Below are 17,366 nucleotides of genomic sequence, written 5' to 3' on the forward strand. Positions count from 1 at the left end.
GGGAGAAGATGGTGTTACCAAAGCCTGGAAGATAGGAGAAGTCAGAAGCACAGTGGGGAGCATTCCTGACAGATGCTGAGACTGAAGGGAGGGGCTGTTGGCCAGCAGCTAAAATCATAGAGAAGCAGCCACTGCCAGAGACAGCATCAAAACAGACAGAGAGGAGGTGAAATTCCCTGGCTTCCTCCCTCTTCCCACCCTCCACTCTTCTGCTTATGCCTTCCTTCGGTTCAGCCTATGTGGAAGCCAGAGGGCAAGGGAACTGGAAGATGCAATCCCCTGTGATAGACAGCAGAGCAGAGGAAAGGCCAGAGCAACCAGGGACATCACCAGCACATTCCCTTTCTTGAAGATAATGTTGGGATGGGTTTGAAGAGGAAAGCCAAATCGCTATGGAATTCTTCATTGATATGGAGTGGGAAATGGAGGTGAAACGAAGAAAGGTACGGAGGAAAAGGGGGGTTGGCAAAGATTGGAAATAAAGAAGAAAATGAAGAGAGAAGTAGTGGAGGAAGAGGTGCGAGGGAATCTCTCTCCAAGGTTGCTGGGACAGCTGCTCTGATTAGAGGCTCCATTCATCCTCCCGGAACAGCAGTAGGCTACAGTAGGCCAATAAAAGAGTTAGAGAGCTGCGAGCAACCTTTTTAACCAGTAGATAACTAAAATCCGTACTTTGATGTTACTGAAGTTTGTTTAGATTGAATTCATTATTGATGAAAATTAATGTGAATTTAATTCTCTCCTGTCAAAATGGAATTTAAATATCTTTCAAGAAACTTATGAAGGGATTTCAGAAAGCCAAATCACTGCAGGCCCTTCTGTTCAGCACAAAGGGAAAAAGAACTGAGAACAAACAAAGCAGCAGAAAACATGTGTGGGGGGATAGGGTGTGGGAGAAAAGAGCCCAAGGGATTTCTTTAGTAGTGTTTGTTTATGGCTGTTTCAAATTAAGGAACTAATTTTGGATTGGGAAATAAATAAAGTTCTTTGAGAAAAAGACTATTGCTAAGAACACAACGCCGCCTAGAGTTAAGAAAAAAAAACTCTAATCACACTTATAGTTGGCTTGTTTATTTTTTTGATGTTAATGTGTTTGTGAAAAGAGCCCAACTCTTGCTATATTTCTTAATGTTTCCTGTTTGTCTGCTCATCCAGATAAATAACCCGCACCTCTGCCTACTTTCCTTACTCAAGTCTTTGATGATATCATCTTTTCAGAAGAGGCAGGTGCGGCACCTCTGGAACCTGCATTAACTCTCCCAGCAGGTCAGTAGTAATTCAAAGCCCAGTACTACACTTCCTGGATTCCATGGACTCTACTTCATGGGCTGGTGCGTGGGATTTTTTCAGATGAGTAAAGATGTCTTGGCCCAGCAATATGCTTTGGTTAAGAGCTTAGTAGAAGAAAGTCCTTATGAAAACAGTCAACTTTTAAAAGGACAGTTATCTGGTTTGAAATAGAATCTTCAAAGTGGGATTGCTAGAGCGCCCGCCCTGGCACACCTGAGCTGTGGCTGAGGAGTTTGTATAAACGCCAGAGGATTGTTGTTGGCTTTTACTGAGCCGTGCTCAGCTGCGTAAGAAAGGAAGCAGAGGCCTGTCTGAAGCTATAAAGTGTTTCATGAAATCATTCTGCTAATATGAAGACCTCATCCAGGAATAGTTTTTGTTTTTGTTGTTTGAGCCAACCAAAGAGAATACTGCTATGAGAAATTTCCCATGTAATATTCAGTCTCATCCGAGTTATTAATAGAAAGTAGTTCATGGCAACCATTTCTAATGTGCTGATAAATGCCTAGTATTACAACAACCAGTGAAATACTGATCTTCTTATGTGGATTTTCTTAAAATCCGTATTTGGTCCTACCTTTTAGAATGCTGAAAACGTGCCATTTCTGAAATACATCTTCTTAGCCATTCTTGTTGTAGCTTACAGGCCATGTTTTTCAAACTCCTGAATGCAGGAATCCATGCTAAGTCAAAGAGATGTTGGTACTGCAGAAAGCGTAAGGTGCTATTCCCACTTTAAGGAGTTTATGATAATCCACTAAATCACCAATCCTAGTTATCAGTTCAGTCCTTTTTTCTTCTCTACCACTAAAGCTCCTTAAAGGTAATCATTATAATATCGACAAGTTATCAAATGCCTACAATAATAAGCCAGGCCAATACTGACTTGATTTAATGCTCACAAGAATCCGAAGTGATAGGTAAATTAATCATACCCCTTTTAGAGAAATGGAAGTTGAATTTCAGCTGGATTAATTTCCCCAAGAGTTACATAATCTGTATGCAGTGGGACTCAAATTTGTATGCTGGGACTCAAACTCATAATTTCAAAGCTCATGCACTTAACCACTATAGCTAGAGCTGGCTTCATGGGGTGGGACCTGGGCCACAGCACAGGGCCCAATGCCTCAGAGGACCCACACTTGGATTAATGCTCTGTTATCACTGTCTGGAAACTCTTCAAGAGGGGTCCTGCATTTTCATTTTGCTCTGGGTATCATAATTCTTGTACCCAGTCTTGACTACACCACATTTCCTGACGTTCTAGATGAATACTATATGTGGAGATTTTAAAATGTGTCCACAAATTCTTCAACAGTTCTTCCTCCAAAAGATAGAACCTAATTCCCACCCACCACTTAAGTGTGGGCCAGCCTACTGATTCATTTCTAAAATATGACAGAAGTGGTGGTGTGTGTATGTGTCTTCATGATTAGTGATAAAACACATGGTGGCTTCTGGCTCTTTGGATCACTTGTTCTGGGAAAAACCAGACATCATGTTGTGAGGACACTAAGGCAACCCTTGGAGACGTTCATGTGGTATGAATCGAGGCCTCCTGCCAGCAGCCGTTTTAAATGAGCCATCTCAGAAGCATTCAGACAGATGTTCAAATGACTGTATCCCCAGTTCAGGGCTCAAATGCAGGCTCATGAGTGACCCTGAGACAGAACCATCCAGACAAGCATTAGATAACTACTATATCACAGAACCCTGGAATTTAAAAAAAAAAAAAAAAATGAGAGGAATACACAGTTAAAAGGTGAATATGGCCAGGCATGGTGTAATCCCAGCACTTTGGGAGGCTGAGGTGGGCAGATCGCTTGAGCTCAGGAGCTCGAGACCAGCCTGGGGAACATGATGAAACCCCATCTCTACAAAATATACAAACATTAGCCAGGCATGATGGTGAGCATCTTTGGTCTTAGCTACTTGCGGAGCTGAGGTGGAAGGATAACTTGAGCCGGGGTAGCAGAGGTTGCAGTGAGCTGAGATCGTGCCACTGCACTCCAGCCTGGGCAAACAAGTGAGACCCTGTCTCAAAAAAAATTTTTAAAAAGGTGAATACATCCTATGTCCTCCAATATTTGGTGCAATGTTAAAATTAATTTTAGATCTCTTCAGAGTGTATAGACATTTTATTCTTTTGTTTTGTTGTGTTTTGTTTTGTTTTGAGACAGAGTCTGACTCTCTCACCCGAGTCTGGAGTGCATTGATGCCATCTCGGCTCACTGCACCCTCTGCTTCCCAGGTTCAAGCGATTCTCCTGCCTCAGCCTCCTGAGTAGATAGCATTTCAGGTGCCTGCCACCATGCCTGGCTAATCTTTTTGTATTTTTAGTAGAGATGGGGTTTCACTGTATTGGCCAGGCTGGTCTCAAAATCCTGACCTCAGGTCATCCACCTGCCTCGGCCTCCCAAAGTGCTGGGATTACAGGCATGAGCCACTGTGCTGGCAGAGGTATTTTATTCTAGGGGCCATGTTAACAATGCATTTTAGTGAGTATCAAAGGTCTTCTTTCTACATTGTGTGAAGGCCTTTCTTTAATTTGAGACACAGCTTTTGATTATAACACCTGACATTCTGTCCTGATTATTAATTTACAGACAAATAGACACATTTCTTTCGCAAGAGCCACCTCCCTTCTAATGGAGAAGTCTGTTGCTCTTGGTGTTCGCTGGCCTGCCACGCCTATGCTGTGTGGCCTGGAGTTGTACCCCAGGGTGCTCCAATAGCATTTCTTCCACCTGCCTGGCATGGAACTGGACCACCTGGCATTGCTCTTCTACAGCTACCTGGCTTTTCTGCTATCATTGACTGCATGATCCTGCCCAGGAGAGTAACAAGGAGTAATCCATCCCCAAGTGCTGCCAAATTGGCTCCATCCCATACCCATGTTCTTCAGAATCTGGTCACACTGGTTAATAGGAGCAGTAACAATGGTTCACACATGTAACAGTGGATCCACTTGCAAAATAGGTTCAACACAGGCTGTGCAATAATGTCCAAACATCTGACTCCTAAGTGTGAATTCCAGTTCAACAGCACAGACATTTAAAATCTAATGCCTAAAGTCAGATTTTAGGCATCTGATTTTAATCATCTTGGGGTGGCGGAGGTTGCAGTGAGCTGAGATGGTGCCACTGCACTCCAGCCTGGATGAAAGAGTGAGATCTTCTTTCAAAAAAAAAAAAAGGTATGTCCTACGTCCTCCCATATGTGGTACAATGTTAAAATTAATTATAAATCTCTTCAGAGTGTTTCAAGCAATCCCTTGGTCAGGGACTTCCCTCAACATACATATATAACACCCAAAGGGCATGCCTAACCAGGACCACAGGGAATAGATGAAGCCAAACTTAAGCTTCCTCCTTCTGCATGGTAGAGAAACCTTATATATCAAAAGCAAATTATTACACTTTAACATAGAAGATTAGAGGAACACAGCATCCTTTTAACAGAACCACAAATGAAGTAGAATTTCTGAGAATAAGATTGGCTAAGCTTATTAAGATGTGGACTCCAGACTTTGTTTTTTCACTAAACTATATAAGGCAATTTAAAGGAGGAGAGTGGTGATAAAGGGTGGGGAGAAGGTGAGAGGAAAGTCAGGAGAACTGTATGATCATCACTGTTCTACAGAACCAATCATAAATCCATTGTTCTCAAGGAAACCAATTCACTTTAAATTGCCTGATTATTCTGATAGCAGGTATGGCCAAGTATAACTAAAGCCTAATACACCTAAATGAGTGTTTTTCAACAGAAGCATAAAAAATGTGTTTATTATCCTGACAGTTTTTTTTTCCCCGCGTGCAGTGGTCCTATTCGAAATCTGATTTTTTTAATTGAGTGCTTCAGATGTTGAAGGTTGGGCCAGTCAGTCCCATAAGACAGGGAACAGGGTGGGCGGAGCTCCCAAGAGAAGCCTTCTTTGTTGCTTCTCACATTGTGCATGTCCTAATCTCAGTGCAGACAGGACCAGAGCCAGGAAGATTTGTACTATCTGTACTACCTGTGGTTATTGACTAGCTTATGATTGTGCTTTTCGTTTTGTTTTGTTTCTCTCTACCTTTCTTTTTCTTTTTTTTTTTTTTCTTTTCTTTTGTTTTGAGACGGAGTCTCGTTCTGTTGCCCGGGGTGGAGTGCAGTGGCACCACCTCAGCTTACTGCAATCTCTGTCTCCTGGGTTCAAGCAATTCTCCTGCCTCAGCTTTCTGAGTATCTGGGATTACAGGCACCCACTGCCACGCCCAGCTAATTTTTTATATTTTTGGTGGAGACAGGGTTTCAACCACATAGGCCAGGCTGGTCTCAAACTCCTGATCTCAAGTGATCCACCCGCCTCGGCCTCCCAAATTGCTGGGATTACAGCCACGAGCCACCACACCTGACCTATTTCTCTCTACCTTTTAGCCTGTCAGCTCCACAAAATCCAGTGTCCGTGATGTTCATGGTGTATTCTGAGGTCCTAGGGATGGACCCTGGCACATGGTAAGCATCAATAAATACTTATGGAATGAATGAAGGAAAGAAGCGATAAATTCACACCTAAGGGGATTAAATGATTCTTATTACTTCTGGAGTATCCCTAATGGCTCTAAACACAATGCTAGTAACATTCTCCAACATGTATTCATCAGACATCTAATGACTGCCTATTATTTGAGTGTAATGAAGGCATTACCTGCCATTGTTAGTGCATTCCACTTCTCATTTCGTCCATTCAAATATCATCTCCCTCCAAAAGTTGCGGCTGAAGCAATCCCGTTCTCAGTTCCAGAACAAAGTTCTACAATGTTAGTATTTTTCGAAGTATTTTTTCAGGGAAGGGCTGCCTGTTTTACTACAGAAAGCAATCCTGAGCAGGCACCAACTACCTTTATGATTAATTGGCTTAAAAATTCACCATATAGTTTACATATGAATTCTTACTAGTACATCAAGATCCTTTCACTAGATGGAAGTAGTTTTTCTACTTAATGTGTTTTAAGTTATTATTGTTATGGGAATGTTAGTGAAAATCAGGCAAAATTCATATTTCAAGGACCTAGCCTTTCACCCCTTTCTTTTAATTAATTTACTTCCCCAGAGAAGAGTAGCAATTGATCTCAAGTCAGTGTAGTGGCCTCTGCTGTTTCTGTGTCTAATTCTGGAAGTAAACATTAAGAAAACATTTTAAAGAATAAATAGGCTAGGTACCAGGCAGTTGTTCTCTTAAAGGGGACTTTTTTTGCATCTTTTATGATGTATGAAGAAGAAAAATGATATGATGCTCTTTAGAACCACATTTTATCTATCATATGGCAACTGTCACTCTGAATGAAGACAATATGCATAGAATGTTTGAAAAAATTATTCTGAGACATTATCTTCTTGAATGGCCTCTCTCAACACATGGGTTAGCTGTCTCTTTCAGGCAAATGGGGGGACTCCTTTGGGATTCAGAAAACGTTTCCCATCCTAATACAGGTCTTTGTAGGACATCTAGAACGGCTGAGGGAAATAAAAATATTTTCCCAAGGCAGAAGACTTCTGGTCAATAGGAACAAAAATGGAATCTGGAAGGATTCCAATCAGCTTACTTGAAGTAAAGTAATTCCGAGGCTTTTCTTATTTTTAAAACGTATATTTCACTCATGTAGGCAACATGGACACTAATTGATACATGTCATAAACATAGAGTACGGATCATATGGGATAAAACTATTCTCTTTGAGAGCAAGTTCGTTTTTAAATTCTTAATGTCCTCTACTCTCAATTTTATTTAGCTTATTGATAATGTTATGGTTTCACAGGTGATTTCATTGTTTTCATGCACACAGACAAGATTTGAATTACATATTTTCAAAGTTGTATTAAAAGTCTATTTCAAAACCCTCTCAATAAAAATAGTCACTGCTTGGGATGGTTCTGACTCTCAGTGGAGTTCAGTAACCTTCATTTGCATCCTTGAACAGGGCTCTGCATGAGAGAAATCCTTCCAGGGACCTCATTTGGAACCCTCAGCAGGGGTAAAATTATGAATGAAGCAAGAATTTCTTTTGTTTGCTTTTCCAGAGAAGAAAAGAGAGTTGCTCTGCAAAATAAAATGTTTCGCTAAAGAAAAAAAAAAATATGGTCACTTTTCTACCTCACCTCCTGCCTCAGTGGTTAAAGGAAAGGACAAAGAGCCAGGACTCTACTCCTTGGGGACCTTAACAAAATCTCAGGAATCACAGAGTTCACAGGACCCTCCCTGGGCCTCAGTTTCCCAATCTGTCAAAGAAGATACAATATCCACTTCATAAAGTAGTTTAAATAAAATGTAAAGACCTGGAACAAAACTTGGCACATATTAAGTGCTCAGTAAATATTAGTTTGTGTTGAAATGACCTTCTATAATGTTGATTGTAAGAGTTAATATTTTGCTGTTAGAGTTTGTTCTAGATAGCTCAGTCATTATACAAGATTCTGGGGGTAGGGGAAGCATTTGGTCTGGCACTTTCCATAACTATTGTATCTTCCAGCAAACACCTGTGATTGCTTACTGTTTATGAGCTACTCCGCTAGGAAAGATGGAGGCCAGGATCCAGGGCCTGCTGTCTAGGTGTTCACAGTCCAAAGAGGGAGTCATTCCTAAACCAGTCATTGAAATGCAATATGGCAAGTTCTGTAATAATAATAATTACACTTACTATTTATTGACTTTGTGTCTTGGGGTGGGTCAGCACTTTACAAATACTGTCCTACTTTGCTCTCACAGCAACTCTATAAAGGTGTTATTATTACTGTTTCACAGATGAGGAAATGGGTTCAGAAAGGCTAAATAATTTGTCCAAGGTCACATAGCTAGCTGGTAGGGCTGGAATTACACTTCAGCTGTTTAAATCCAAAATCTATGTTCTTAATCATAACACTACTCTTCTTCCCTTAAATATTACATAGAAATAATAGTATATATTATTTTATTAAAATAATGAATATATTATTATAGATAGATAGTACAAATATTTGGGAGCACTGAAGGACTAGCTGGCTAATTCTGCCTGAGGGACTATAGGAGATTGTCAGTGAGAATGTGACATTTGAGTTAATCAACAGAACTATTTTCATGGCTATGTCATGGATCAGATTCAAGTATATATTTTATTTGGTTTCCCTCCCTACCCAGCTGTCAGAAACCTGAATTTCAACCTTTTCTAATTGCAATACATTTTCTAGTTTATTTCATCTGTGTACCATATTTGGTCATGGAATACATTTGGTCAGTGAAACTCTAATAATAACATCTTCCCATTTTCAGAAGAAAAAAAAATCACATACACACACACACATGCACTCACACTCATTTACTGTAGTATATCAGGGATTTCTTTAAATAACAAATTCCAATAGATCATGATACAGTTTTACAAGGCATATATAATGATATATACCAAAATGTTAACATTGATTACCTCTAATTTTACAGGTTCTGAGTTTATGGGTACAATTTGTTTACTTCTATACTTTGCAAGTGTTCTCAACTAAACATTCATCACTTTTGCACTCAGATTATCCACATATTTAAAAACAGGCAACAAAACCTCCTAGGTGTTGTCCTAAACTCAATGCATGTTCAATGCAATCAGCTATAACTTGTCTATATCTCCAATAAGAAGTTCCTGAGGACAAGGACTACATCCCCCGGGAGAGGTAGAAGTAAAGCCTTGCCTGTGGTTGTGCTTGACAAATTTTTATTTCTTAGTGTGAAAAATGAATACTTGGGGAAAACTGTACAACTATAAATGAAATCAGAGCTGAGAAACCCTTGAACTGATACTCTAGTTAATCACGTGTAAATGAAACAACTATTCACATCCTATTCCATAGGGTTTCTCTCAAAATGTGTCTTGTTATGTACAAAGTGCTTAGTGGAAAGAAAAGAGGGTAGGAATGGGCTACTCTGGAACCTTGAATATCTTGCAGTCTAGCTCTGGAGACCAGACATGAATGCAGGAAGAAATAACTAGCAATATGTGTGTAGAATGTGAATCTCTGTCCACAAACTCAAGTGGGCAAGAAATATGAAGTCCATTTCTAGTTTTAAAAAGGTGCATTTCTTTAATATAGAAAATAGTGAATGTCTACAATTCATATCAGATTTAGATTCATCCGAGTGGCAGAAATGTAATTGTAGGCAATTTAAAGACCTCCCTCTCTCTTTCCGTGGTGTCAGGCCTAAGTTTGAGGGATCAAGATGCTAGGAAAAATAGACGGGTATCCAAGTTGGCATCTACTGAGATCTGCTCTCCCACTGGCCTGCAGGGATTGAACTACTCAGACTGATGCTTGGATGGGCCTTGCACCCATCCAAAGAGCTCCTTCTGGTCCAGTGACTGTCCCTGCTGACAAAGTTCTTCCTTAGGCCCCTGCATGTTACTGGACCTGGGGTGGGGTTTGAGGGGCTATCCAAGGGCCTTCAGCAATTCTGTGTTCTTCATGAGCATACAGGAATCATTCATTAGATGCACATCAAGTTGGGCTGGGGGCACTCTGTGAGACAGCCTCAGGCCCATGCATCTAGGCAAACTCCATAGCCATACCCCATAGCCATTTCTATTCTGACATCTTGAAGCCTCTTCAATCTCTCTCTGCCACTAGGGGCAGCAGTCTCTACTTCCCTGAGATAGCTGTTGTCTCCCAGCCAAAACAAACCAGCAGCTCATGTTTTTTATTTCCCCTCTGATAGGGACACTTACTACTCTTGACCCATCAGATGATCCTTTGCAGTGGGAAATCTTGTTCCTGCGTCATTGCGTATCCTCTCAAATCTACTAACTTCTCCTGAGAATGCCTTGTTCCCTGTAGGCTTTATATATTTGAATTCAAGTCAGAGAAACACTTCTTTTTTTTCTCTGAGCCAGTGGATGGCCCATCGTCTAGCTGCAAAATGGAAGAAAGGCCATAGGGTTACAAGAAAATACACACACAGAAAATCCTCAGGTAATAGGTTAAGCCATTTTGACACCAATGAATGTTCAAGGTACTCACAGAAGAGATGGGCAGGTCTAGACTTGAGATAGGCTCGGGCCTGCTGAGCAACTGACCTTCTCTTCACTTAGTCTGGCAGCCAATACTCAAAAAGTGCAGGGGTTGCTCTGCACCCACTGCTTGTGAACAGGCTTGCATGTACTTAGAGTTTCCACAATGGTCAGGCAGAAGGAGAGACTGGAATAGGATAAGACCTCTTGCAATTGTGGAAGAGGCCATCTGGCTCTGGCACAACACTCATTCCGTGGAAGAAACCCCAGGGGAGACTTCAGGGCGTAGCAAACCTCCAAACCTCCAAGATATGTTCCCTCCTGTTTTCTATCACCATCTCTTTAAATTTTTGTCTTCTTCACTACCTGTTGTATCTGTTCGTGTCCTTCACTCGTTATGACATACACGAAAAATGTCACAGAAGCATAAAGCTTAATGAATGTATTTTATAAATATTAATATAAATATTGTTATTTTTGGTAGGTTCAGTTAATGACTTTGGGCAAATTGCTTAACCCCTTTATTTGTCCATTCATTTAACAATTATTTATTAAAAGCACCTACTATGTGCTAGGCACAGTGCTAGTTGTTGGAATATAATAAGTAGCAAAACCTACATAGTTGCTACTCTTCTGGGGCTTACACATTTGTGGGAGAAACAAAAATATTTTTTTAAAAAGCACACAAATACAAATAACTTATAATGATTGCTATGAAGGAAAAGTTCATGGAGCCACTCTGAGGGAAAAGGAGGCTCTTTGAGGCAGTAACATTTAGCTGATACCTAAAGACAGAAGGTTGAGTCGGGATTAACTTGATAAAGCTTTTGTGCTAGGTGAGGGCATTAGTATTTCAGGCCAAGAAAACAGCACTTGAAAAGACCAGAGTGACTGGGAAGAAGCATCATGAGGTGAGACCAGAAGGAATGAGCAGGCCTTATAGACCATGTTAAGGATTTTTAAAATCTTTTTACTCAGAGCAACTGGGAAGTTTTATATATAAGCATGACACATCCAAATTTGCATTTTAAAAGGTAACTGGTTGTCGTGACATCATCTCTCCTTCATTTCAGCCATCCATTCTTAGAGCCACATCAACATTTCACATCAGGAACTCAGAAATCTTAATCTCTGCTCACAAGCTCCTATTCCATGGTTGTAGCAATTACTCCAGGAATTCCAGTTCTTTCATTTCATCGACACCTCCAGTAGCTTCCTCACTCTGTTGTCGTCCCTGATCCCTTCACTTTTCTCTCTGTCTAGCTAAGATCCTGTGGCCATCATTTAAACCACTCTCATTAATATCCTAAATTATCTTGTCCTAATCTTGTTTGTATGACATCCACCCAGAAGAACTCTGTATTATCCATTTTCACACTGCTAAAAATATGCTACCCAAGACTGGGTAATTTATAAAGAAAACAAGTTTAATTGACTCACAGTTCCACCTGGTTGGGGAAGCCTCAGGAAACTTACGGTGATGGCAGAAGGGGAAGCAGGCACCTTTTCACAAGACGGCAGGAGAGAGTGGAGTGAAAAGTCCAGGGGAAATTGCCATTTATAAAACCATCAGGTCTCATTAGAACTCCCTCACTATCATGAGAACAGCATGGGAGAAACCACCCACACAATGCAATCACCTCCCTCCAGGTCTCTCCCTCAACACCTGGGGATTACAATTTAAGATGAGATTTGGGTGGGGACACAAAGCCTAACCATATCAAACCCAGCATGTAGCAGAGCATCTGGCACAGAGCAGACACACAATATAAATGTGTAAGTGAATGAATCTAACTATATTCAGCATCTATCATCATCATTTTCTCACGTTACATTTAGCCTTTCAACTCATTGCAATCTGGCTTCTGCCTTTAGTGTTCCATAGAAACTGATCTTGCTAAGGTCACCAAGACCAAGAATATGTTTTAGTTTTCATCATCTTTGACTTTTCAGGAGCTTTCAATACCATTGACCACTTCCTCTTTCTTTATTATTTTTGGGGGAAGGCACTTGAGCCTTCTGATTTTGCTCTTGCACCTCTGACTGTTCTTTCTGTTTTCATTACTGAGTATTGATCCCTCATCTCTACTAATGTAGAAAATGGTGAGCTTCCCTAGAGTTGTGACCCAGGACATCTTCTTTTCTCACTCTTCACTTTCTCCCTAGAAAGTCTTATCATGCTTCAATTTATAGCTATGGTGACAATTCCTAAATCTACTTAAACAACCCCCGTCTCCCTTCAAGCTCCATACATAGAAGTACTTTATTAACAGTGTCTCTTGAATATATCTTTGGCTTCAAACTCATCCTATCCTGAAATGAACACATTAACTTAAATATCCAAAACTGCTACTTCTCCAATGTTCTCTGAATCTTGGGAAATGGTAATACCATCAACACTCTTGTTTAAGTCAGAAACCTAGACTCCTCCCTTCCACACATCTAATCAACAAATCTTGGCAAGTCCACATGCCTTAAGTGTTTCTCAAAGCCGTTTACTTCCTGCCACACTGGTTCAGGCTACCATCATAATCAGGCTGAAATAATACAAAAGGTTTTGCCTTGGACACTCTCAATACAGTCTTACCCCATCAAACTAGCCTCTTTATCTCTTCATTTCAGTCATAATGATCTTTTATTTTAATTTAATTTTTTTAGAGACAGGGTCTCACTCTGTCACCCAGGCTGAAATGCAGTGGCATGATGATAACTTACTGCAGCCTAAAACTTCTGGACTCAAACGATCCTCTCACTTGAGCCCCCTACCCCAAGTAGCTGGGACTACAGGCATGTGGCACCACACTCAGCTAATTAAAAAAAAAAAATTGTGGAGATAGGTTCTCACCATGTTGCCCAGGCTGGTCTTGAACTCCTGTTCTCAAGCTGTACTCCCACCTCAGCCTCCCAAGTTGCATAATGACCTCTTAAAAAGTGCAGTTCTTAGAGTAACAGCATCTGATGTCACTTTTCCGTTTAAAGCCCTTTAATACTTCTTCCTGCCCAGTAAGTAACCTCTCCATCTGCCAGCCTCTCTGTCCCACTTTTTCTCCCCTTCAGCTACACTGGACTTCTCTCAGGTGTTTTAGTTTAGCAGGCTTTTTTTCCACTTTAAGGCCTGTGCAAATGCCAGTTCTTTTGTCTGGAATGCTTACCCACTTTCTTTTTGCTTCATTACCTGATTCTCTACAACCACTTCCTCTTGGAAGCATTCCCTGACCCCCCCCATACTAGGTTAGGTCCATCTGTTTTACATTCCTTTGTACATTTGTAATTGTTTACTTTTATGTCATTATTTATCTTCCCTGCTACGTTATATGCTTCATGGGAGTGGGGATAGGACCTGTCTTGCTCATCTTTGCAGCAATAGCACCTAGGGAAGTGACTGACTAGCTCACTGGAGATGCTAAGTCAATATTTCTTGCTCTTATGACTAATTTACACCTAGTAAATAGTCATAGCTTTACTTTACCATTTAAAACTGAAACTTGGTAGGGTGCAGTGGTTCATGCCTATAATCCCAGCAGTTTGGGAGGCTGAGGTGGGACGATCATTTGAGGCCAGGAGTTCAAGACCAGCCTGGGCAACATGGCAAGACCCCATCTCTACAAAAAACAAAATAAAAATTAGCCAGGTGTGGTGGTGCATGCTTATAGTTCTGGCTACTTGGGAGGCTGAGGTGGGAGGATCACTTGATCCCAGGAGTTCAAGGCTGCAGTGAGCTATGATTGTGCCACTGTACTCTAGCCCAGGAAACAGAGTGAGACCCTATCTCTAGAAAATAAACAAACAGTAACAACAAAAAAGCCTGAAACTCAAGTTCATCTCTTTGATGGTATATTCTGAGCCAAGTAAAATTTTAATTGCATTTTAATTCCCAACCACTAAAGGGTCACATAATGAATTCCATTTCATAGAACATTTATCTGGGCCCTCTGTGAGCAGAGGACTATTAAAACAGGCAATTGAAAATAAGGTAGGTATAATGATTGTCCCCATTTCACACATGAGGATCTTGGAGCATAGAAATGTTTGGTAACTTACCCAAGTCATACAACTAGTGACTGGTAGGCCTAGGATTTGAAGAAACCTGTGTTTGAATTTGCATTTGAAACAGAACCCTACATCCATCAACTACACCATACTGCTATGCCTCTGAGAACTTCCTCTTCTTTATAGCAAAAAATAGGCAAGGTGCACTTGTGGGTGTCTGACAGTTCAACTCACCCTGGATAGAAAGCTGTAGGCCCAGGAAACTAAAGGTCAGTACTTGAATCTTTGCCAAGGGTGCTGACAACACAATCAGAAGTGTTTCTGCCTCAACCTATGCCCTTCATCTAGAGGGATGAGTGCCACCTGGTGGACATAGTTTTGCGCTTTATTAACTCCTCCACAATACGTATTTAACCATGAATGTAGCTCCACATCCACGTAGGAATGAATTAAATAGACTGTTATGCATTGATAAACTTAGGCACTGTGATGAGCTTCTGAGGGATGAATTCCTCTTTTTTTCTCTTTCTGTTTACATTTAATTTTTGTTGAGTCTACAATGAAGTGTAATTAAAACAAATAGAAGGAACTTTTTTTGTCATTGCCGTTCAGCACCTTTGTCTTTTTTAATAGTAAGAGAGGAAATTTATAAGCAAGTAGACTTAAATTCTCTGCCATGTTTTCTTTATTTGTCAAGTGGGCTGGCACTGCGAATTAAATCAATTAATCTGTATAAATGATGGGACAGTGCCCAGGACACAATAAACATTCAGTAAGTGTTGTCTATTATTTTTATTATCCTACAGAAAAATTGGATTCCTTTCTAGAGGTTAAGACAAAGATAAACATTTCAATTTCTGGGATGCTCCAGCATTATTCCTTTTGTAAACAAAGATAGCACAAGACAGAAGCTTAAATATTACAACTAGCCATCAAATTATGCATTAAAGTTTTCATTTATTCTATATATATTTCCTGATTCTCTACTGTATGCTAAGATGGGCTGGAAAGCAATGGTGAGGGACAAGGGTTCATCCCCCCAACTAACTGAGAGTCTCGAGACAGATTTTATTTGCCACCAGAGGTGCCTAAGCAGTTTTATGGGGAAGGTTAGTGAGAGATGAGGTCACAGTTGTAATTGGAGAGGTGGAGCTTGTTCTTAGTAGTCCTGGTTAATGCTCCCCCTCCTCCAGAGGTAGGGTAGTAACTTCCTTTACCAACCTAAAATTCCTCTCCTTTTCAACAACTGCCAACTAATCCATGCCAAGATGTTAACTATTACCTCTTAAGCTATTATTTAGTTACATAATCCTTCAAAGGAGTATCTGGATTTTAAGAGAGGACTCTAGAAAAGTTTCTCACAGTCTGGGCTCCCAACCAAAAGACCATCAAATGTCCTTTTGACCTTAAAATTTTAGTTAAAAGTTAGTTCAACAAATACACAAACAAAACCCTCAGGTAATAGGTGAAGCATCTATAACCTGGCCTACAGGATGGTAGCCAAATGTTCATTAGAAAAAATGAAATTAACAATGAAATTTAGTAACTGACACAATTTCATGTACCAGTAGATGTGAAAGGGCTTTAAAAAGGAAAAAAAAAAAACCACCATGCAAATACATGATATTATTTTCCCCACTGCATGTATACTCATGCTTGCAATGCCATGGATATTGAGAGGTTCAATTTGGGACCTTAGGTCCAGACAGCATGGTTATGACAAAATTCAAAACCAAACTAAGCTAAACAATCATATAAATGAGCAGTCATATAAATCGTAGCAGTCATATAAATGAGTTCCATAAAAAAAAAAAACAAGGTTGCTTTTATAAGATAATACTGCCCAAATTTCTGAAAAGATCTCTCTGGATAAAGCATTGTGTGAAAGATTTAATTATGCCTCTGTTACTCTTCAGTACCAAACAATAGATCACAACTCATAAACAGCTTTCTGTTCTGATTTAAACATTAAAATGTTTTTTTGTCATTTTTTGTCAGCTTATCTGTGTGCTTCCTGTCTTGTCCTTCCCCTCCTCCCCATCAATCATCAGGAGGTTAAAAAATTTTTAAATACAAATAAAATATTTAGAGGAGAAAATGCCAGAGTGCAAGTATATATTAAAATAAAATTAATGGGTGGGTGAATAGGGATGCAGAAGAAATGTGTGCCAACCCATAAAAGTGGCCACTAAATCCCGAATGCATTATGTCTTGTTAGGATTAGGTCATAGATCCAGGATCAAATAATAGATGCTAAGATCTTATTTTTTAAGAACCTTCAACCCACCAAATCCCTTTCTTCACTAGGTTCCCCACCCCAAGTTTTTCAAAATTTCCATGGGGTAGAATGGGGCAACGGAGTCACAACCATCAAGTTCTCTGATCATGGTGACCCACACCCTCCCTCCTTTTTCCAATCAGTTCAGCTTTGGGGGAGACAGATAGAGGACCCTGTTATAAACTGTTTGACATTTCCCCAAATTGCCCAGTCCCTTAGGAAAGCATTATGGTATTATCAGGGTGCCAAGTACAGAACTTTTACATAATAGGCACTAAATAAATGTTAGTTTAATGGAATTAAACAGTCTAAGAGGCCCACAGCCAAGTGATGACATGCAGAACCACTGGGGCCTGTTTGAATTCCACTACTGCTGAATGATGCTAATTTATCCTAGACATTTTATCTCTAGTGACTGGGTTCCCTAGTCTGTGAGACAGTTTGTTCAACAACCAGTCTGGTTTGAACTAAAGAAATTGCTCAATTAAATGATGATTTTGGGAAGTGAGAAGAGTATTGACTCTCCAAAGGTGGCTTAAATTAACCTGACATTTATTGTATTCTACCTGCGTTTTCACCAGTGATCATTTTGTAGTTTTTAAACTCCTGCTGTCTAGCTGTTTTTTGACCCAGCAAGTTGAACCAGTTTCCGAGTCTAATTGGCATAGCGTGAGTGTCCTCCTGGCTAGAGAATGCTTCTTCCAAACCATTCTGTTTTGCTCAAATTGCCCAATCAAGGTCAGCTTGAGGACTTGGGGAGTACCCAGACACCCACTTCCAGCGAGTGACCTTTTTGAGCCAAC

General features: G+C 40.3%; 1 long non-coding RNA gene across 3 annotated transcripts in view; it reads left to right on the forward strand.

Moving 5' to 3' along the window:
• The window catches only part of LOC108527863 (uncharacterized), a 53,041-nt gene that overhangs the window by 13,129 nt on the left and 22,546 nt on the right, over positions 1-17,366 (forward strand). For all 3 annotated transcript variants that reach the window (XR_001884962.1, XR_001884963.1, XR_001884964.1), the window contains exon 4: positions 5,707-5,784. This is a non-coding gene — a long non-coding RNA (uncharacterized LOC108527863). The remainder of the gene's footprint in view (positions 1-5,706; positions 5,785-17,366) is intronic.

This window comes from Rhinopithecus bieti, unplaced genomic scaffold (genome assembly GCF_001698545.2).
Source record: "Rhinopithecus bieti isolate Rb0 unplaced genomic scaffold, ASM169854v2 scaffold_5051, whole genome shotgun sequence".
Classification (NCBI taxonomy): Eukaryota; Metazoa; Chordata; class Mammalia; order Primates; family Cercopithecidae; genus Rhinopithecus; species Rhinopithecus bieti.